Here is a 10,091-nt window from a genome sequence, read left to right on the forward strand (position 1 = left end):
GAATTTAAGATTAATGATTCACAGTATTCTACTGCTTGACAGCTTAATTTCATTTCATAATTAGGTTGACACTTTTCTCATAATATTTGATTGCTAATATTTTCCTATATTTTAAAAATAATGAAATATCATAAAATTGGTTAAAGTTGGTCAAATAACTAAACCACAAATGCAGATATAGCATTTTCTTGATTATTCTTATCATTTTCGAATGTTTTATTATCTATGGGTGTGTGTGTATTTGTATTTTTATGTGTTTGCTGGGGATGGGGATACTGTATAGTAATTTCCCTGTTGTGCTTTTAAAGAGGGAGTTCCTATGAACACTAATAATGGCAATGTCATAGTTATTTACTGAGAAAACTAATCTGGATTCTATGGAGGTATGTTGAAGTTTTGTGAAAATGAAATTAGAGATGCAGCATATCTCAGCAGTAATGACTCTGTTTATGTTGTATAAAGCAGGGTCAGGTTAAGAAAAAGCAATTTTTCAAATGCAGTGTTTTTTGATGGTCAAGTGTTTATCCCACTGGGTCATTAATGTACTATATTCCCAAAGTATTCTTCCAGAAGAGTTCATCTTCTGGCTAACGTTAAAGAAGAACTGGCCCATGACAGGCATTTTATATTTTTAAAATAATTTTGAATTGTTAGGTCAGATCTTCCTGAGTATACCCTATCACCTATAAATGGACTGGCAAAGACTTTGTTTTTAATAACTTAATTTACAACAAAGTTAGGCATATTAAACATCAATAGACATTGGTTTTACTGCCTATTGCTGGACAAATGATGGATTTTAACAGAAGAGAAAGCTTAATAAATTTGATGGGGAAATCAGAATTGTAATATAGTAGAAGGAACTCATCACAAAAATTCAGACATCAAGGAAGATGGTTTCTGAATATCAACTGCCTATAACTAAATTAGACTTGCTGCATTTGCACCAAATTCATGGGTTATGGCAAATAGAATAGCTGAGTAAGCAGAAAAAACTAGAACGATTTTGTATAGTAAATATCTTAGTGTCCTAGCTTATTTTAATGCTTCCTAGCTATTTCCCTGGAAAAAAAAGAAAAGAAAAGAAAAAGGAAATCATTCAACCTTAAATTTATGTGGCTAAAGAAAGTTATTTAATTTGGTCAACAAATGGACTCCTTTAGGAAGTTAACTTGAATATTAGTCAAATGATACACTGAAATTAGAATTTAAATTAGGGAGATAACATCAGAAGAGAGGAATAAAGGGCAGTACTGTGGGGCTATGAAGGCTCCCCAAAATAATAAGACCTTCTTTCAAGATACTAGGTGATTGTGTTGGGTTATTCACCAGGCTGTCATAGAAAGAGGTAACACAGTACTTGACTTACTCTAATGCCAAAAAGCTCTGGAAATGTCAGTCAGAAATTTCTGTATGCGGTGGTAACTGTGGTGCACCCACTGCAAACATCAAGTATTATTAGATATAATCACACCTGAAGCTGTGATGACAGGTGTTCAAATGACTATAAGCAGTTGAAAGGGAAAAGGAGTCACAGATAGTTATCTGGAAGCAATGAGACAAGGATGTTTGGAGAAACAGCCTATTCACTGGGGGATATGATTTTAGGGTGTGAGAGATAATGGGTAACATGATTGGGAAGATAGAACAAAGGGCCAGTTTCTAATTAAATTGACAGCATATATAGGATTTTACTCAGGGAAAATAGCAATGATCTGAGTTGGACCCCCTTTTAGTATAGGCAACTCTGCTGGAAAATGCCTCATAAACAAGGGCTAGAAACATGGCATAGCTTTTTAGAGCAAGACCTTTTTCACTATCTATCAAGATAAATACCATACCAATGATATGTTCATCCACAAAATGGTAATGAAATAGGAAGAGGGCATCCAGGGTGATAGCTGTGGGAGTTAGTCAGTGCATAAATTCTGCTTAGCAAGGAAGATGTTTAAATTTGAAAAAATCCATAAGTATTAAAGGGTACTCATGCTGCCTTTCTATTATCACACTCATTGGAATGAAAGATAAATCAAAGGAAATGGACTGATAGGGTTGGTAATTGGATATAATAATAAGAAAGATGAAGAAATGAGCAAAGGGCAGATTTTTTGAAATTTATTTATAAGGATTATAGTTTTTAGATGTTGTTTGACCTCTTAAGGCAGGGTGAGGCTTTTTTTTTTTAAGTAATACTCACATCTGAAATAGTATCACGTACATTTTTAGCTAGTACTCAAACAAGTTCCATATTCTATACAAATGGGAGAAATGCAATTCATAATTGACAAGGTATGAATTTTTCATACTTTAAGCCATGAGGCTGCCACATCAACAAATGTAATTCCTTAGCAAATATGTCTTATGTTTATATTTATGAAATGTACACAATTGACATAGAACCCAAAAGGGAATAAGTAAGCATTTTAAATATATATATATATATTTTCAAACTTCATTCTGGGAAACATTTATTAAATTAGAAACAAGGAAGGAATGCAAGCAAAATGTGCTTAGAGTTTCAATTTATCTTGGACTTAGTGTTACTTTTATACATCTTGCCAAAGCTTTCACTCCCGTTGGTTGAAGTGTTGGCCTTGTTTTGTCTTTTGATTCTTTTTTTTTTTTTTAACATATAGAGAGTATCTCTCAAAAGTTCAAGTGATAAATTATTAAAATTCATCTATGAGAGTCCCACATTGCAGTAAGTGATTTCATGTTAAATATTCTAAGGTGAAACAGTAAAAAGAGACAAAGCCAAGAATCTTGGAAAGAGTGACCAAGTCTGGACACATGATGTACTCCATATTTTCTGTGGCTATTAAAGAGGGGACCACCAGAGAGCTTACTGAATGGCCACGAGACAAAAAATATTCTTGGAGTAACTTTGATCTCCATTTGAATAGTTCTTTGAGGGTAAAGATCTTGTTTATCATGCCTCTCAATCTACTTGATGCCAGCATGAAGTTACAGGGAGCAGTATTTACTAGTTCCTTCCCCAGGGATTAGGAAAGGAAGTGAGGACGTGGTTCCATTGTCCCTAAGGAGCTGAGGTAACTGGAGTTATTTTGAGAGGCTTCTACTCTGCCACGACTGCAAAAATGATGGCATCTCAACTCAAGAGGTTCTACACTGTACTTAAATCAGTTCTTCCAATCCTGGCCTGGCATATGGAATACAAAGAGATGGCTATTTTTCACCCTATCAATTAATTTTTTGACATATGCAGAGTGGACATAAGATGTGAAAGTGGGAGCTCCACAAGAGAAGTAACATTTAACGTTATGGGAGACAAAGACACAGAAACATAGGTTACCGCAGTTGTACTCTAGTATAGTGGGTAAGAGCATTAACTATGGAGCCAACTGCTTGGGTTAGAATACTGGCTCCCATCACTAAGCAACTGTGTGACCTTGGGTAACTATTGGTCTGTAGCAAGAATAAAAGTTGTTGTGAAGGCTAAATGAATTAACATATGCAGAGTACTTAGAACACTGCCTACCACATTGAAATTGTTAAATAAGTATTAGCTATTATTATTATAGGCTCCACACCTCCACAGTGCCAGCACATAGTAGGCTTTTGGTAAATACTTTGATTACTAAATGAATGAAACGAAAAAAAAATTTTAAGATTATTCATTCGTTTATTTGACAGAGAGAGAGAGAGCACAGGCAGGGGTAGTGGGAGAGAGAGAAGCAGGCCTCCTACTAAGCAGGGAGCCTGATGTGGGGCTCGGTCCCAGGACCCCTGGATCATGACCTGAGCCAAAGTCAGACTCTCAACCAACTGACCCAGCCAGGTGCCCCTGAAAGCTATATGAATATGAACATACAGGCAGTGACTAAATGAACAGTAATGGCATTAACCATGTAGAGCTTTCATTTTCTCCTATATTCTAGAGCAGTTCTAATCTTTCTAAATTCTTAGCCAATTTCAAGGAAAATATGAACTAGGCCCATATTTCAAATCTTTTACTAAATATGATGTTGCTATTAATTTAAATAACAAAGCTTGCAAACTAGGATCTTTACCTGATGGACCATGTGTTTCTAAAAGTTTTCATTCAGATTGTTATCTCCAGAAGTGGTTAGTGCAATGGTTAGCCTTGTGTTGCCATCAGCTTTACAAAGGTTAGTACAAATGCACTCAAGTTTTGGAAGTTTTGGGGTTGTAAATATGTAATTATTTCCTTTTGATGAAAAGAGGACATTTTAAAATATTTTCAGAGCAAGAATAGGGTTGCTTGACACAGGTTAAGTACCTTTTAACATAATAGTTTTATAAATGGAATAGACACTACATGTCTAGAGAACAATCTGTGAATATTTTCAGATGTATCAAATTTAACTTAAAAAAACTTTTTTCCTTTTGATTCATTAAATTATACATTATTCTAAGAAAAATCAGCAATGTGCTCTGGCAATATATAGTATTCCTGACACTTCTCTTAGCAGAGGGCATTTCTTCTACATCAGCACTAAATGCTGGGCAAATAGTGTGACCTTGGCCTTTAATCTAAACTCCTATAATTAAAAAAAAAATCCACTAGTGGAAATGAAGTCTCTAAGAAGATATGGATGATTTACTGATTACAGAAAAGTTCAGCTTCCATAACTACTGATGGCTATGCTTCCATTTATGTTTTCTGTAAGCCATAACTATTTAAAATGTTACTGTTAGCATTCTTAGTTGTCCCATTTGTTGGTATATAACTCTCCTACTTAAATATATAGAACAAATCATATTAATTAAAATAAATTGCTTGGACAGTTAAGTTGCGTTGCAGATTGTCTCTGAAGGCTATAAATTCAAATTAAGGGTTTTGCTGCTTGTTCCTGAGCTTGGAAAGATTCCTTTTACTGCATCAGTAGCAGTAAAAGAAATCAACCACCTTACAAAAAGAACATTCATTTGAATTCTTGGAGAAATAGCTACATAAACTGGACCTATAGCTAGTTATCTTAAACAAATTCTTGGCTGAAGCAAGTAACCAAACTTCTTTTTTTTTTTTTTAAGATTTTATTTATTTATTTGACAGACAGAGATCACAAGTAGGCAGAGAGGCAGGCAGAGAGAGGAGGAAGCAGGGTCCACGCTGAGCAGAGAGCCCGATGCAGGGCTTGATCCCAGGACCCTGGGATCATGACCTGAGCTGAAGGCAGAGGCTTTAACCCACTGAGCCACCCAGGCATCCCAGTAACCAAACTTCTAATTCATGATGGCAAGCATTGATATTTAACAGTATTGAGTATGGATTTTCATAGATATAACTACTTCTACATATTTAAAATTCATATTTCTTTTTTTAAAGATTTTATTTATTTCTTTGAGAAAGAGCAAAAGTGAGAGAGATCACAGAGGGAGAGGGAGAAGCAGACTCCCGCTGAGCAGAAAGCCTAATGCGGGGCTCGATCCCAGGACCCTGGGATCATGACCGGAGCCGAAGGCAGATGCTTAACCAGCTGAGGCACCCAGGCACCCCTAAAAGACATTATTTATAACAGATATATTTATTGTATGTCTATATAGTATATATTGTGTATGTAACATTGGGCTTCAGGGGTTCTGAGTAGTATTCTGTATTAACAAACTCATGTAATTTTGGTAAAGATAAACATTTTCTGGAGATTAAAGTATTAACTCAGAATAATTTGTGGGGAGTTGAAATAACTCCATTTGCTTATTCTAAGCCTATGTTACATAATTTCCAAATGCAAAGATGTAACTGCCACTTATAGTATTCTATAAAAACTGAATATCCTTTACAGTTCATGGAAAACTATAATATTAAAAATAAAATATCTATCTTTAAATATGAATTTATTAAACAGTACAAATAATGGTATTCGTAGCTGTTTTTGACCTTCTTTTGTGGATGAGTTTCCTTAATGCTTTTCCTTTTCCTAATGAATTCTCCCCGAACTAGCAAACCTTGATTAGCTTCAGCGAATGACTAAATCTAGAAATAAGTTTGTAAAGCTCTCTCTGCTCCCTTACCAAAGATGTTTGCCATCCACTTGTTCCCTAATCCCCCCACTGAAAATGGTATAAGGTCTTGTAAGTCTAATATAGGACCACTATAATTTAACTATTTAGAAATGCAATATAAAGTTGAGAGAAAAACAAAACTTTTAAAGCATTAAAAATTACAACCTACAAGGAAGTTTTAAACTATTCTATTTCAGAGAAAATAATCTTGGCAATAAGTCAATTTTCTACGTTTACATGAAAAGAATAATGTTGATTTCTCTGTCTTCACTAAATGTATGCTAAAAGAGATGGACTAAAACTTACACATTTCTTCAAAGTAGTTGGAGATTTGCATCAACTGGAAAACATATCATAAACAGTGTAGATATCATCTATTAAGTACAGTAAATGTAAGGACCTGTCTTCAAAGGAAGGACCAACTCTCCAATCTTGTACTGTATATAGATAAAAAGAGCTACTAAAACAAAACAAAACAAGTACCATTTATATTCAAGGTGATTACATTCAAAGCTAATTTTCTGGTTTATAATAGGTTTCCCATAATTATTCATGAACGACAGCACCCATGAAGTTATTCTCAAATATATGATAGGCTTGTATCTGTCCTCCTCCCTACAATTTGTCCTTTGGGACTAAGTGCTATTCAGAATCACCTTCCTACAGAAATATCTTTAAAGAAGAACATCAAATTCTATAGTTTCCAATTTTACTGTAGAATTTGATAATGACTTTATGCAAAAAAAAAAAGAGGACACTTTCTGTTATTAATGTTGCTATCATTCCAGTAAGTAAAAAAGGACATGAATTATTTCTTAAGGCTACCTCAGAATGCTCCATAAGTCAAAGTAGAAATTCCTGAATTATGCCTTTCCCATAAATAATTGCTAAAATAAAGCCTAAGAAAATGGTCCCAGTGCCTTATATTATCACTAACATTTCATACCTAAAGTGAAATATTCTATAAAACCTTAATGGGATTTTGAATATGGATTTAGAAGACTTATTCACTCTAGCCCATATGATGAACTCTTGGTCTGAATAAGCTTCTTGAGGACAAAACCATATATAGTTCCTCTCACTTCTACATTACCTAGCATGGTGATCTGAAGTTAGCAGACTATCAATAAATGTTTGCTGGATGAATGGCAAATTAATTATATATAGTAAAACAGTTCTACAATGTGACTCATTGTGACATATCAAATAAACAACAAACCAAGGCAGATCTCTTAAAACAAGCTACATGTAATAAAAGCCCATGAGGTAACTTTAATTTCAGTCTTACAACAGTCTTATGTACAGGTCCCACTATAATTAGTTTCCTACCACTACCCTTCAATTAAGACAGAGTTTCCCAGAGATTTTGCTAATTTGGACCATCTTCTATTTCTTCTCTATCTGTAGCACCATATCCTAAGAAATGGGATAGCCTTAGTTATAATAAATAAGACTATAGTCTTAAAAGGTTCCTGGGTCACAAAACAGAAATTGAAGCTTGCTTAGTGACTGTTACATAGTCTCATCCTTTAAGAATTAAGAATGGTTATTCTTAATTATGTTAAGCAGAATGAAAAAGTGATTTTTACTGATGACTAAAAGAACTCTATTGGCTTGTATAATTTCTAAGAATTAACTGTGAAAAGTTCATAAGAACTAAAATGACAGAACCCTTTTAGTACAATTCTATGATATGCTTTTGAGGAGCTTCTAAACTAATGAGAGAATCAAGACAACTACAGACACAAATGAGACCAAGGGAATGTTATACTTCATTAAATAGAAAATCAAAATAAAGGAAACGTTATTGGAATCATTCATGATGTCACATCACCAGAAATTAAATGTTTAGATAGCTGATGGTCATATCCACTGTGGCCATCAATTAAACACATCAATTAAAATATGATAAATAAAGTACTTTGTTAACCAAAGCTTGTTTTAAAACTTTTTACATTAGTCAAAAACACCAGACAGTTACCAAATAACATTAAGTTACCAAATGTCTTGTTTTCCTCATACTACCATCTCATTCTTAGAAAAGGATTTGGAAATGTTGGTAAATGAATGAACTTAAAGGAAGTTGTCATCTTTTGACATGATCACTTGAATTTAAGACCTCAAGAATCAACTAGTGATGTAGGAACTAAGATGAGGAGACTAATTTTCAGGCTCAAAGAGCCCTTTTTTTAAATCATTCATACAAATAACAATTTAACAACCTTATTTGAAATACCAACTACTATCCATTGTGATACTGGTGGTTAAAGGTAATTTTTTATTCAGTCCACCTAAGAGTGACAGAATACCTAAGCTTATAGTACATATTAATTAACATATTTTGTGAGTGCTTAAAGTATACAAAGTATAAAGAGCACTATGTTATTTGTTATTTGAAATAATACATTCTTTGAAATAAAATATTTGGAATTAAAAGCTACAGATAATTAAAAGTCTTCCTCAAAGAAAAGCAAGTATAGATAAAAAGATACATGTGGGACAAAAACCACACAATATAATAAAATAACAGTTCAAAATAGTAACAGAAGAGATTAACAAAGTGGTATGTGGTTAAGTGACCAAAATAGTGCTCACATTAGAAACTACAGGTCTCAAAAGAGAACAATCACACCAGGGTTGGGTAGTGGGGAAGGATGTTATGAAAAAGGTAGGGTTTGGACTCTAGGTCTGAAGAATGAGCAGTTTGGGGGTATATGGAAAGGCATTTTAAGTGAATGGAATAGCAGAAGTAGACACACAACCATGGGAAAACACAACGCAGAGGCAATAAAAATATCAGTTTCTCCCCAAGGAGAGAGAATGATAGCCAAACAGTACTACCAGCAAGCTACAATAGTAAGACTTTGAACTCTCTTGGCAGGGCAGTCATTGCAGGTTTGGTGTAGCATTGGTGTGAGGCTGAAGCTCTGAATATGTGGAGAATGTTGTACTGTTTAGGCAATAAAATCATAAGTACCTGTGATTCTGCATGCAATTCCAATGTGTGAGGGCACTTTCCCCATATCATCAAGCAATTATGAGACCAGGTAGGTGTCCTACAGTTAATCTTACTTCTGAGACTATTTACCTGGAGATGGCAATACATCTTACAGGTTAAGGACTCATTCCTTAAGACTTAAGACTGCCTTCTCCTACATTACAGGTGTCAATCACTAGGGCAGGTTGTCACTTCTACTTTTTATTTTTTTAAGATTTTTTATTGGAGAGAAAGGCAGCGGGAGGGGTATGGAGGAGCAGAGGGAGAGTGACAAGCACACTCTGCACTTAGCACAGAGCCCAATGCAGGGCCCCATCTCACAACCCTGAGATCATGACCTGAGCCAAAACGACAAGTTGGATACTTTACCAACTGAGTCACCCAGGCGCCCCATTCCCTGTACTTCTGACTGATAGTGCTACAGAACGGAGGTTCTATTGAACCCCTCTCTGCATTTCAGTAATTTGCTAGAGCAGCTCACAGAACTCAGAGAAATATTTTACTTACTAGAGTTCCGTTTTATTATAAAGGGATATATCCAGAACAGCCAAATGGAAGAGATGCACAGGGCAAGGCATGAGGAAGGGCAAAGAGCTGCCATGCTCTCTCCCAGCATCAATTTCCATGTGTTCACCATCCCAGAAATTCTCTGAACCCTATCTTTTTGGATTTTATGGAGGTTTCATTACATAGGCATGACTGACTAAATCACTAGCCATTGGATCTAGCCCCTCTCCCCTCTTAGGAGGTTGAGAGTAGTAATGCATATTCCAACTGTCTAATCACATGATTGGCTCCACTGGTAACCATTTCCCAAACAAGTGTTTTCCAAAAGTCACCTCCTTCACATAACAAAAGATACCTTCATAGTTCTCATCACAGGAAATTCCAAAGGTTTTAAGAGCTCTATAGGAGAAACTGAGATGGAAACCAAATATCTATTTATTATAAATCACATTATCACAGCACCTGAACTGTGGACTAACAGCAGAGGGAAAAATATGAAAGTGTTTGCAGAATAAATTATCCTTTAATGATAACTGTGTGAACAAGATGGGAGTGCAGGTGCACAGTACTTTCTGAAGTCCAATCCTGCTTTAGAGTA

This window comes from Martes martes (genome assembly GCF_963455335.1).
Source record: "Martes martes genome assembly, chromosome: 5".
NCBI classification, from domain to species: Eukaryota; Metazoa; Chordata; class Mammalia; order Carnivora; family Mustelidae; genus Martes; species Martes martes.